Source organism: Hevea brasiliensis, chromosome 10, assembly GCF_030052815.1.
Source record: "Hevea brasiliensis isolate MT/VB/25A 57/8 chromosome 10, ASM3005281v1, whole genome shotgun sequence".
Taxonomy (NCBI): Eukaryota; Viridiplantae; Streptophyta; class Magnoliopsida; order Malpighiales; family Euphorbiaceae; genus Hevea; species Hevea brasiliensis.
In genome coordinates this window covers 75,323,577-75,336,994 of record NC_079502.1, presented here as the reverse complement: position 1 = coordinate 75,336,994, position 13,418 = coordinate 75,323,577, and positions in this window count along the sequence as shown.

Here is a 13,418-nt window from a genome sequence, read left to right as displayed (position 1 = left end):
GTGAGAGGACCAATTTGATTAAAAGACCATAATCGTTTTGGTTAATTACTTGATACATTTACTAATTAATCTAGTTATTTTCTGTAGTTAATTTTCTGATAATAATGAGCACAGAACAACCACCACCATCCAATATCCTTGCAAGCATACTTGATCGTAATAGGTTGACAGGAACTAATCTCTCTGATTGGCTAAGAAATTTGAAACTTGTCCTGAACCATGAACATATAGGATATGTTCTAGATTCAAATATTCCTGGTCCCTCACCTTCAGAGGCCACTAAAGAGGAACATGAAACTTTGGACAAATGGAAGGAGCATGATATGAGAGCTAAGTGTTACATGCTTGCTTCCATGAGTAATGAGTTACAGAAGCAGCATGAGAACATGCAGAGTGCGAGTGAGATCCTCCTTCACCTACAAGAGTTGTATGGTGAGCACAGTTAGAATGCTAGGTATGAGATATCTAGGCAGCTGTTCTGCATGAGGATGTCTAAGGGACAGAATGTTGGGGATCATGTCCATAAGATGATTCAGCTGATTGAACAGTTGGAACATCTTGACTTCAACATGGATTTCCAACTACAGACGGATTTGATCCTTTAGTCCTTTCCTGAGTCTTTTGAGAATTTTGTGACAAATTTCCATATGACTCAACAGGAATGCACCTTAGCTGGTTTACTCAACATGCTGGTTATTGCCAAGAAGAATATACCGAGCAATAAAGGAAAAGAGGTAGCTTTGATTACATCTTCTTCTACTGGAAAGTCCAATAAGAAGAAGGGCAATAAGAAAAAGAAACCTCAGATTCCTGGTCCTTCCAAGAAGATAGCCAAACAGAAAAACAAAGATCAAAGTTGACAAAGGTAAAGGAAAGTGTTTCCACTATCAGCAGGAAAGTGTTTCCACTGCCAGCAAGAAAGTGTTTCCACTATCCAGAGTATAGCAATCTAAAAGAATACAATGCCATAGTGAAAATCAACTCAAGTTCAAAATATATTTGGCACTTAAGGTTATGTCATGTTGTAGAAGATAGGATTGCAAAACTGGAGAAAATGGGGATTCTATCCTCATTGGGCTTTGAGCCTACTCCAACTTGTGAATCTTGCCTTCAGGGCAAAATGACTAGATCACCCTTTATTGGACAAGGACTAAGGGTTGAAAATATTTTGGAGCTAATACATAGTGATGTATGTGATCCATTTAAGGAAATGATTAAAGGCGATTTTCATTACTTTATTACCTTTACTGATGATAAATCAAGGTTTGGGTATTTGTATTTGATGAAATACAAACATGAATCCTTTGAAAAGTTTAACAAATTTAAATCTGAAGTAGAAAATCAAATAGGAAAGAGTATTAAAGCTCTTTGATCAGATCGTGGAGGAGAATATTTGAGTACTGAATTTGATGAATACTTGAGAGAGCATGGCATTGTTTCCAACTGACTCCTCTAAGAACAACACAGTTGAATGGTGTATTTGAAAGGAGAAATTGTACCCTATTAGATATGGTACGTAGTATGATGAGCTATACTGATATGCCAATCTCCTTTTGAGGATTTGCATTAGAATCTGTCACACCCTACCCCTCTGTAAGGCATAACATGATCCCGTAGTATACCTAATGAATTACCAACTCCGTCTACTAATAACCCATTAAATACACTACAAGGGATTTTAAAAACTTTTCTTACTTCTTTTACAGTGGTGAGCACTATTTATAGGTGTTAAAACCTTTTTGAACTGAAGTGATAAAATTGACACATTTGAATTATTTGGAATTTCTGTAAAAATTTTGGCAGAGTGCCCTCTGTATTTTGGATAAAACAGTTCTTCAGAAAACCTGTAAAAAGTACTTTAATATGTATTTGCAAATCTCAACTCCAACATATTTCTCAATACAACATTTTTCTCAACTCAAATCCGCAGTGATTTTTCAAAGACTGAGATACAGAAATATAATACAAAACTACTCAAGTAAATGAAATCTCAAATTTACATTTACAATAATTTACATTTAATTACATACCAAAATATTTTACAAGAGTTTCTATACAACTGCTCAAATAATTTACATACATATTATTACATGCATACATCAAAACCTATGAACATGGGTATACCTATGATATACCTGGAGCTGATCTGAATATATCTTCAAGGAAATTTACTTACTGCTCTATGCTCTTCTTACCTGCGACAGCATACAAAGCTATCGCTGAGTGGTGAACTCAGTGGTGCACAACTATAATTTAAAACATAGTACAATATACATTGACAAAATTTACAGTAAATATATTGGAAATCTGAATACTCATCAAATTTCAAAACTCAAAATATTCGTTGCCAATAATGTAAATCATTTGTATAAATGACTTTGATCACAAAATTCAACTTATCAAATCATGACTAACCATTTAAGTAATTCCAACAAAATCAATTATACATAAACCATAATTGAAATCACAATTTCTTACCATTCAAAAGCCATTCTCAGATCTCAAAAATCAATCTTTATCTCACTAATATGCAAGACTAATCCGAAAGGGCCATATTCGATGTGATTCTAACTCCCTATGGTCGGGGAGGTCGAATCAGATTCTAACTCCCTATGGTCGGGGAGGTCGAATCAGATTCTAACTCCCTATGGTCGGGGAGGTCGAATCATCGTGCACAGTACCATCACAATAATGAATCTTCCGCAAGGGCCATAACGATAAAATAAACTTAGATCTAACCTCACATCAGAGGAAAATCTAAGCCTGTGCACGTACCATGGTAATCAAAACACAACTAACTCCATTGTCTTCTCAACAAATGAGAGAGACGGGTAATAACCTAGTCAAGCATCTATAGTGAGATATAAAACAATATCACAATCCATTTAGTGAGCATAAATCACAATACAATTCGATTCAAAGTCAATTTCAATATCCAATAAAGTTTTATGCTCATCACAATTCAAATCATACAATTGCATTTTTCCATAAAAATTGCCATCACAATTCAAAACATGTTCTATCAAAATTTTCTATTCAATCCATAACAATGCTTAATACTTGTGGAAATACCATTTCACAAAGCTGAATTCATACATACTAGAACAATTTTCAATAATCATTGAATTAAATCCAATGCTTGTTAAACATAATACATAAGAAAAATATGTCATTTAATCATATGAAATATTCAAAACAAAATCAGTTAAAAACTAGTTGTGCACAAACACAATTTAAAACAATAACATACAATTAATCATATGAAATATTATTCAGAGCAAAATCAGTTGAAAACTAGTTGTGCACAAACCTCTGATAATTGTCTCCTGGTCTGGACTCAATGTTTCCTTCCCTTTTCCTGAGTCTTTGGTAACTGAGAAACACAATTTGAAGTGTTTCAGTACTAAATTAAACTGTCTCTAACGATAATGTTCGATAAGTAATTCACTGAAGGCTATTATTTGCTCAATTACCTAATATACCGACCCTCGATGTGTTTAAGGTAAATTAGGTTTTGGAGTCCTTAATATGTCACATTCGATAGGGTTTTAAGTTTGGTACACGCTACCAATTTCATTTCTATGTATACTGTGTTTCCTTGCATTTTATTGCAATTTGTCGGATTCCGGGATACTAGTTTGACCTAGCCGGACGGCCTAGTTCCCTCGGTTTTCGGGTTTCGGTCAAAACTACAAACTTGTAGATCTATGTCTTATGGACCGCGGTGCAAAATTTTAGGTCAATCCGAGTTAAGTAGACCAAGTTATGGTCATTGCACTATTGCTGGTCAAATGGCATCAAATTAGGTCATTTTTAGGTCAATTTGGTCAACTTTGGTTCGGCCAGTTTTTGGACCCGAACTTGTGCAAGCTTTTTGACTTGCTTCTGGTCATTTCTGGGTTTTGGTGTCTTCATAAGACTTGTAGGTATGGATCTTAAATATTCATGTTTAAAATTTCAGGTCAATTGGATCTGTTTTGAGTGAGTTATGGCCTAAATACTCACTGCTGCCAAATTGGTCATTTTTCAGGTCCTAATTGTACCTAATCCGAATTGGTCATTTTCTTAGGTCACCTTGCAAGCAGAATTTTGGTATGTTTTCTCAATAAAAGTTGGCAAATTTTGTGCCTAGTTCCACCTCCAATTGGTCTCATACCAATTGAGGTTACACATTTAAACTTATTGGCTAAAATGTACACTGCCCTTGGTTACTTTGCTTAACACACATCAATTACACACATTTGCCTTGCAATATGTTTACTTCCCTACCAAATCTGTTTTGGTACATTACCAAAACTATATATTACTTTACATTAACATCACTTTGGGCAGATTACAATTATCTTCAATACACCAAATATAACTCTAATTCCCAAAGTCCAAACACAATTACACATACACATAACATTACTAGTTTTTACATACTCTTTACACAACAAGTTCATATACATATCCATCAATCCTTCTATGTCAATATTCTGCCAACACTTCCATGAATACATACATTTATTCAAGTGTCCCCAAGCTGCCAAAAATCTTCTTCAACACCAAATTGTCCTACAATTCATCAATTCCCATCCAAGTGCCAAAAATCACCATATAAATATGAAGTAATTCACTAAGTTATTAAATCATCATGATCAACACCATTTCTCATCAAATATATGCACAATTATTTCATCAACTACATGACTCCATGGCTGTCCAAAATGAACACAACAATAACTCTTCAAACTCAAAAATTTTCTTCGCAAATCCAACACCCATAACATGCACACAAAACTTAACAAAGCTATCTTCAAAAATACTAACTTACCTTATGGTTGAAGCTTGTTAAACCTTGCTTAAACTTCTCAAATTTGGTATCAAGCTCTTCCTTGTGATGTGTAGACAATTTTTCATGAAGGAACCTAAGAGATTGGAGTTGAAATGGAGGGAGTTAAGAGAGCTTGAGTGAAACGGCCATGGTTGTTTTCTCTCACCTTCAATTCGGCATGTTTAATGGAAATGGAGAAGATGAACTTTCTAATGGGTATAGTGGACTTACACCTGCCCCACTTAGTATATATTAATCCCATAGTGCCCCACTCACACCATTTAAATCATATTATATGTTAATTGTTCATTTATCCCACATTAACCCATGATTTTAGCTATTTACTTTAGGTACCACTAAACTAAATTTTCATTTTATTTTCCAAGTGTAATATTATTTATTTTTAGTGGACATTTAGGTCAAAAGACACTTCGGGATGTCAATTAACCATAATGCCCCTGTTCGGGTTGCATTCCCGTTTTTTCGGTAACATCGGGTTTTGTCTGTTTTTCGATTTCTCACTTTTCTTTGTACTAATTATTTAATTTTTCTTTGATCTTTCTAATGATATTTATTCTTCAATAAGGGTCTATTTAAGTCCCAAAAATGTTTTCCAGGGTTCCCCGCAGCCCAGGGCTAGTCAACGGTCCACGCCGTGACTTCCCAGTGCGGTCACCCATCGTTAGGTTTCCCGGCTCGTTTAACTTGATTACCTTTCTTTGCTATTATTTTTCCTTTGTTTTTCTTGTATTTTCTTTTCTTGTATTTCATTATTTTATGTCTCCTCCCTCATGTCTAAGTGTAGTTCTAGGCATCCTAGCTGTCCGGACAACACTGGTCACTGGAGCAATAGAACGCACTACCGAACTTTGGGGTGTTACAGAATCAGCTTTGTATGTTCTGAATAGGATTCCATCAAAATCAGTTTCTTCCACACCTTATGAGATATGGCATGGAAGAAAACCAAGTCTTAAGCATGTTAAGATTTGGGGTTGTCCAGCTTATATCAAAAAGCTGAACACTGATAAATTGGAGACCAGATCAGAAAAGGGTCGATTTGTTAGATATCTAAAAGATAGTTTTGGATCTTATTTTTAGTTGCCTACTTCACAAAAGGTTGTAATAAGTAGAGATGCCACATTTCTTGAATAACAGTTTGTTCAAGAAGGAGGCAATGGAAGGCAGATAGAGCTAGAATTGGAGAATTCTGACCAACCAACAGATCAGATGGATATAGATCCATCTAGTCAACCTACATCCATTGATGAAACATCTATAACTGTTCCTCAGAGAATAACCAGGGTATCTCACCCACCAGTGAGATATGGTTTCCTTAATGAAGAAAAAAAAGAGCTGTCTACTCATGAAGAATTAGTTCATGGAGATGATCCACTTACCTATGAAGAAGCTATATCAGATATAGACTCTTCAAAATGGATTGATGCTATGAAATCTTAAATTGATTCCATGTATAAGAATCAAGTTTGGGATCTTGTTGACCCACCTGAAGGTATTGTACCTATAGGGAACAAATGGGTTTTCAAGAAGAAAATTGGTTCTAATGGAAAGGTAGAGACCTATAAGGTAAGGCTAGTAGTAAAAGGGTTTCACCAAAGGCAAGGAATCGACTATGAGGAGACTTTCTCGCCTGTTGCCATGCTTAAGTCAATTAAGATTCTATTAGCAATAGCTGCATACTATGATTATGAGATTTGGCAGATGGATGTCAAAACAGCTTTTCTCAATGGATACATTGAAGAAAACATTTTCATGAAACAACCTAGGGGTTTTGAATCCCAAGATGGTTTCAAGGTATGCAAGCTAAAGCGATCCATTTATGGGTTGAAACAAGCTTCGAGGAGTTGGAACATCCGTTTTGATGAAGCCATTAAATCCTTTGGTTTTATCAAAAATGAGGATGAGCCATGTGTATATAAGAAGGTTAGTGACAGTGCTATCACTTTCCTTGTCTTATATGTGGATGACATACTGTTAATGGATAATGACACAGGTATGTTGACAACTGTAAAGGTATGGTTGTCAAATACATTCTCCATGAAAGACTTAGGGGAGGCAACCTATATTCTTGAGATTCACATCTATAGAGATAGAGCAAAAAGAATAATTGGTTTATCCCAAAGTCTATACTTGGAAAGGTGTTAAAGACGTTTAACATGCTTGATTCCAAGAGAGGATTGTTACCAGTGAGACATGGTATCCATCTTTCTAAAGAGATGTCTCCAAAGACACCTGAAGAAAGAGATAAAATGGCCAGGATTCCATATGCTTCGGCTATTGGAAGTTTAATATATGCAATATTGTGTACTAGGTCGGATATCGCATATGCTGTTAGTTTGACTAGCAGGTATCAATCCAATCCAGGTTTGGAACACTGGATAGCTGTCAAGAATATCCTTAAGTACTTGAGAAGAACTAATGATTTATTCTTAATCTATGGAGGTGGAGACTTGCAATTGGATGGTTATACTGATTCTGATTTCCAATCAGATATCGATGATAGAAAGTCTACCTCTAGATATGTGTTCATTTGTAATGGAGGTGCAGTCAGTTGGAAGAGTTCCAAACAGAGCATGACTGCAGATTCCACTACCGAGGCTGAGTATATTGTTGCATCAGATGCTGCAAAGGAAGCTATTTGGATAAAGAAGTTCGTGATAGAACTTATAGTAGTTCCTTCCATTGAGTCAATAGTTCCACTACACTGTGACAATAATGAAGTAGTCATACAGGCTAAGGAACCAAGGTCTCACAAAAAATCCAAACACATAGAAAAGCGCTACCACATTATCAGAGAAATAGTTGGACAAGGTGATGTAGCCATGCAGAAAATAGCATCAGCTGAAAATCCAGCTGATCCATTCACTAAGCCTATGTCACAAACTCAGCTAGACCGACATCTTGAGAAGATGGGTCTAAGATATTGTAATGAATGGCTCTAGTGCTAGTGGGAGATTATTAGTAGTATGCCCTAGAGCATATCATTTAGTATGTATCTTGTACATATTTTTATTAATAAAAGGCATTTCCACTTTTCCGTTTACATAAGATATTTATGTGTAATAGAAAAGGTCCATTCATATTTCGTTAGAAATTCTATTCTTAAGTTGTTAAGAATATGAGTGACAGTATTTCTAGTACAAAGTATCATAAATAGGTTCACAATCAAGGATACTTCATAATAAGGACATGACTTATCCAGAAAGATTGTATTCATGTTTGTTCCCAAGTTATTTATATGAGATATAAATGTTAGTAGTATGCCCTAGAGCATATCATTTAGTATGTATCTTGTACATATTTTCACTAATAAAAGGCATTTCCACTTTTTCGTTTACATAATATATTTATGTGTAATAGAAAAGGTCTATTGATATTTTGTTAGAAATATTATTCTTAAGTTGTTAAGAATATGAGTGATAATATTTCTAGCACAAAGTATCATAAATAGGTTCACAATCAAGGATACTTCATAATAAGGACATGACTTATCCAGAAAGATTGTATTCATGTTTGTTCCCAAGTTATTTATATGAGATATAAATAAGATAGAATGGTGAGTCTCATGCCATATAACAAACATGATAGGCACTTATAAATGATCAGTAGGCCGAACTAGTGACACTTATGACAAGCACATGGAGTTTACTCTTGTCAATGTTTTGTCATAAATCATATCAGTGCATATAATCTTTAGACCTGAGATAGCACAGTTATCTTGTATATAGGTAGTTTGAGTTTGATACTGCTTTCATACTTATACTATATATGGGTATATGGGCATGTGTTGGCTCCTACTAGTTATATATGGAGGTAGGTGTTGATCAAGATGGAATCTGTTCCTCTAAGTAAGTAGAGATAAAATCCTATGTTCATTTAATTGTTCTTGATGTTTCAAGTTCCTGGCCAGGACACATAGATTAATTCAGAAAAGATTTTCTGATGAGAAAATCTTTTTAATCAAGAATTGGAATTAAAAGAGAACATAATATTCATAGCAAATGGAGTTTGACAAAAACCATGACTCCAGCTTGAGTTGGGATTTTGTAACAGAGAGATTCTAGTGCATGGTAACATATGATTATAGGTTAATTTAAGGTAAACCTTATTACTAATTGGGGGCCATGGCATGCTATGCTAGGTGTTAACCATGGTCTATGAGGTTCATAAAATGATTTAGAGAAATCATTTATGGTAAGAAAGAGTTCTGATGATATTAAGAGTTGATATCATGTCTCATTGCCAATTAGTGATGAGCCTAGTAAGTCACACACATACACAAGTTATCACCTATTTAAATATGATTTAATTAATTAATTAAAGAGTTTAATTGATTAATTAAATAGGTTTGGTTTGCAATTAAATTGCAAAGTCCCTAGCATGACTTGAAACCAAATTTAGATTATTGGATGTATAGTATAAGTTAAATTTATATTTAAAGTGTTTAAATATGAATTTAATTAATGAGAAATTAATTAATAGAGATTAATTAACTAATTTATATTTGATATAAATTGATTAGAAGAAGAAAAATAATTATTTTGGGTTAAGAACTCAAAATTAAGACATAGGGGCATTTTGGTCATTTCACAGTGTGACACGTGGCCCCATGAGATGGTGACACATGGGATTACACATAAGCTTGCCAAATTTTTTTTTCTTTAATTATGTAAGATGATTAAAATCAAGATTAAATAAAAGGTTTGACACTTGGCACAATGTGATTGGGTCACTTAAACCTAGAGCTAATCAAAGGGTGACATGTGGCAAGGATTTAATGTGTTAACCTAGCTATTTAAGTGTTGTTATGAAAAAGAAAAGCAACCAGCAGCCACTCCTCTCCTTTGTCACACCACTTTGAGGCTTTTCATCTATTCTTCTTCATCTCTTATCAATTCAAAGAGATTAGCCATCAATCTCTTGAATTAAGAACACTAGAAATTGTTTCTAGTGTCCTGTTTACATCTCTAATCTCTTAAAAGGCAGAACTTGAATTTCTAATTAATAGAAAAAGCTTTAGAAGCTGTTCAAGGGCTGCCATAGGTGTTCTTGGTGTGGAAAAGCTAGAGGGACAACATCTGGTGTCCTGAAGACGAATCTCAAAGGCGCAGACACGTTGCAGTGTATCAAGAGGTTAGTGTAATCGTTCTTGATTTAATCCAGGGTTCTAAAATTAATCTGATTAATTTTAAAATCTTAAATGGAAAATATAGATCCAAAAACATAATAAAAGAGTTTTAATATGTTGTTTATCATTGAAATCAAATAGATAAAAATAAATCTTGCATGATGCATGTGACCCTAGGTGAAAATTTTTGAATTCAATGGTGTAAACTTGTGTTTTTCACGCTTCTGTTCCTTCAATTGGTATCAGAGCCACTATATTTGCCATTTAGATTGTTGATTATATGATTTAATTGTTTGTTTGATCATGGGATCAAAAGATCATTGCTGGTTGCAAAGCAAGGTGGCGGCATATTTAAAAAAAACACCATCAATGGTGCGCATGGTTTGGCTACCATGGGTGGTTCAAGGTTTGGCTTTTAATTCTGCAATTGTTGTATGATCTAAGGCCTATTCTTTGACTAATTAAAATGTTTAATTAGTAATTTTAATCACACAATTAAATTATGATTCAAATCAGAATTTTAAAAATTGTTTGAATGTGATTCAAATCTGAATTTTAAAAGTTGTTTGAATGTGATTCAAATCTAAATTTTTTAAGTTGTTTGAATCATATTTAAATCTGATTTTTTATTTAAATCTGATTTTTTAAAATTGATTGAATAAAATTCAGATCTGATTTTTTAAAAAATGTTTGAATGTGTTTCAAATCTGATTTTTTAAAAAATGTTTGAAAGTGATTCAAATCTGAATTTTTAAAGTTGTTTGAATGTGATTCAAATCTGAATTTTTAAATTTGTTTGAATGAGATTCAAATATGAATTTTTAAATTTATTTGAATCATATTCAAATCTGGATTTTAAAGTTGAATATGAGATATTCAATTTAATTTAAGTATGTATGTTTTATTTAATTGTTAAATAGTGATATGCATGATGGATGATCATGGACTATAAAAGACCAATGTGATTGGATTTATTTCTTTTATGTTTCTTTGGGATTGTAAATTAATTAATTTATTTTAATTTATTTTGGGCATGTATTATTAAGTTTGTAATAATTTTTGGGTTGTAATTTCATTTATTTAAGTTCTTGTAAATTGCCTTGGTATGCCAAGGATTACTATGTAATATTGGATTGCAAGAAGTTCAAGGAGGTCAAGAGCATTGGTGGGACTAGTGGGAGGAATTCAAGATTAAGTGTTGATTATGTACTCCTTCAGCAACTCTTGTAAAATGAATGAATGAAATGCACCTAGGAATGCCCTGATTCAATTCTTGGTGGCTCAGAATTGAATCCCTTAGAAAGTCCATGATTATACCATATTTATTGCTTCTCCATAAATGCATGAGATGTATGGGAATGTATGCAATTATATGATATATGCATGCTAAATGGATAATGTGCAAAGTGAGACCTTAATAGTAATTAGAATGACCATAAAATCTTCCAAACAAATGATTAAGTTGGAAATGCTATAATTAAAGTAATTATAACATAGGCCCTCCATTGGGGCAATTATTTTAAGAAATTTTAAATAGTTGCATGAGATGCAATTAATTTAAGAGATTTTCTTAAGAATAATTGTTAAGCATGAGATGTTGTAAATATGTAAATGGTTTAGTGGCCAATATTGGATGTACCAGAGGATATTAAAATTATTTGCATAATTACTGGCTCAATGGGATCAACTTAACTAATGCAAGATAAGTCAATAATGGATGTACCTGAGATTTTGAGCATTAGGGGCTAGGTAAAGGATTGAACCTCACATGAGATGTGATGGGCAAGGAGTTGCTCACTTATAGTTTATTGTAATTCCAATAATGGATGTACCTGAGGATGATCAATAGAATTATAAGAATTCAATCACACACTAGAAATCCATCCAACTAGGATTTCCGTTTTCTACTTTGGAAGTGTAGGATTCGCTATGTTAGTGGGATGACCAATTTGATTAAAAGACCATAATCATTTTGGTTAATTACATGATACATTTAGTAATTAATCTAGTTATTTTCTGAAGTTAATTTTCTTATAAAAATGAGCACAAAACAACCACCACCATCCAATATCCTTACAAGCATACTTGATCACAATAGGTTGACAGGACCTAATCTGTCTGATTGGCTATGAAATTTGAAACTTGTCCTGAACCTTGAACATATAGGATATGTTCTAGATTCAAATGTTCCTGGTCCCTTACCTCTAGAGGCCACACAAGAGGAACATGAAACTTTGGACAAGTGGAAGGAGCATGATATGAGAGCTAAGTGTTACATGCTTGCTTCCATGAGTAATGAGTTACAGAAGCAACATGAGAACATGCAAAGTGCGAGTGAGATCCTCTTCACCTACAAGAGTTGTATGGAGAGCACAGCAGGAATGCTAGGTATGAGATATCTAGACAGCTATTCCGTATGAGGATGTCTGAGGGATAAAATGTTGGGGATCATGTCCACAAGATGATTCGGCTGATTGAGCAGTTGGAACATCATTTCTATATCTAGTTTGACTAGAAATGGCTATGAATTTCAGTTCACAGATGATGTTTGCAATATTTATTTTGGAAATAAATATGTTGGTTCGGGTTATATGAATGATGGTATTTATTATTTGGATAATAATGACAAACAAAAATTGAATGCAAGTGATCTAAAAGAATGCAATGCCATGGTGAAAACCAACTCAAGTTCAAAATATATTTGGCTCTTAAGGTTATGTCATGTTACAGAAGATAGGATTGCAAAACTGGAGAAAATGGGGATTCTATCCTCATTGGGCTCTGAGCCTACTCCAACTTATGAATCTTGCCTTCAGGGCAAAATGACTAGATCACCCTTTGTTGGACAAGGGCTAAGAGCTGAAAATATTTTGGAGCTAATACATAGTGATGTATGTGGTCCATTTAAAGAAATGGCTAGAGGGGGTTTTCATTATTTTATTACCTTTACTGATGATAAATCAAGGTTTGGGTATTTGTATTTGATGAAATACAAACATGAATCCTTTGAAAAGTTTAAGGAATTTAAATCTGAAGTAGAAAATCAAACAGGAAAGAGTATTAAAGCTCTTCGATCAGATCGTGGAGGTGAATATTTGAGTATTGAATTTGATGAATACTTGAGAGAGCATGGCATTATTTCTAAGCTGACTCCTCCAGGAACGCCACAGCTAAATGGTGTATCTGAAAGGAGAAATCGTACCCTATTGGATATGGTACGTAGTATGATGAGCTATATTGATATGCCAATCTTCTTTTGGGGATTTGCATTAGAATCAGCTTTGTATATTCTGAATAGGATTCCATCAAAATCAGTTTCTTCCACACCTTATGAGATATGGCATGGAAGAAAACCAAGTCTTAAGCATGTTAAGATTTGGGGTTGTCCAGCTTATATCAAAAAGCTGAACACTGATAAATTGGAGACCAGATCAGAAAAAGGTCGATTTGTTGGAT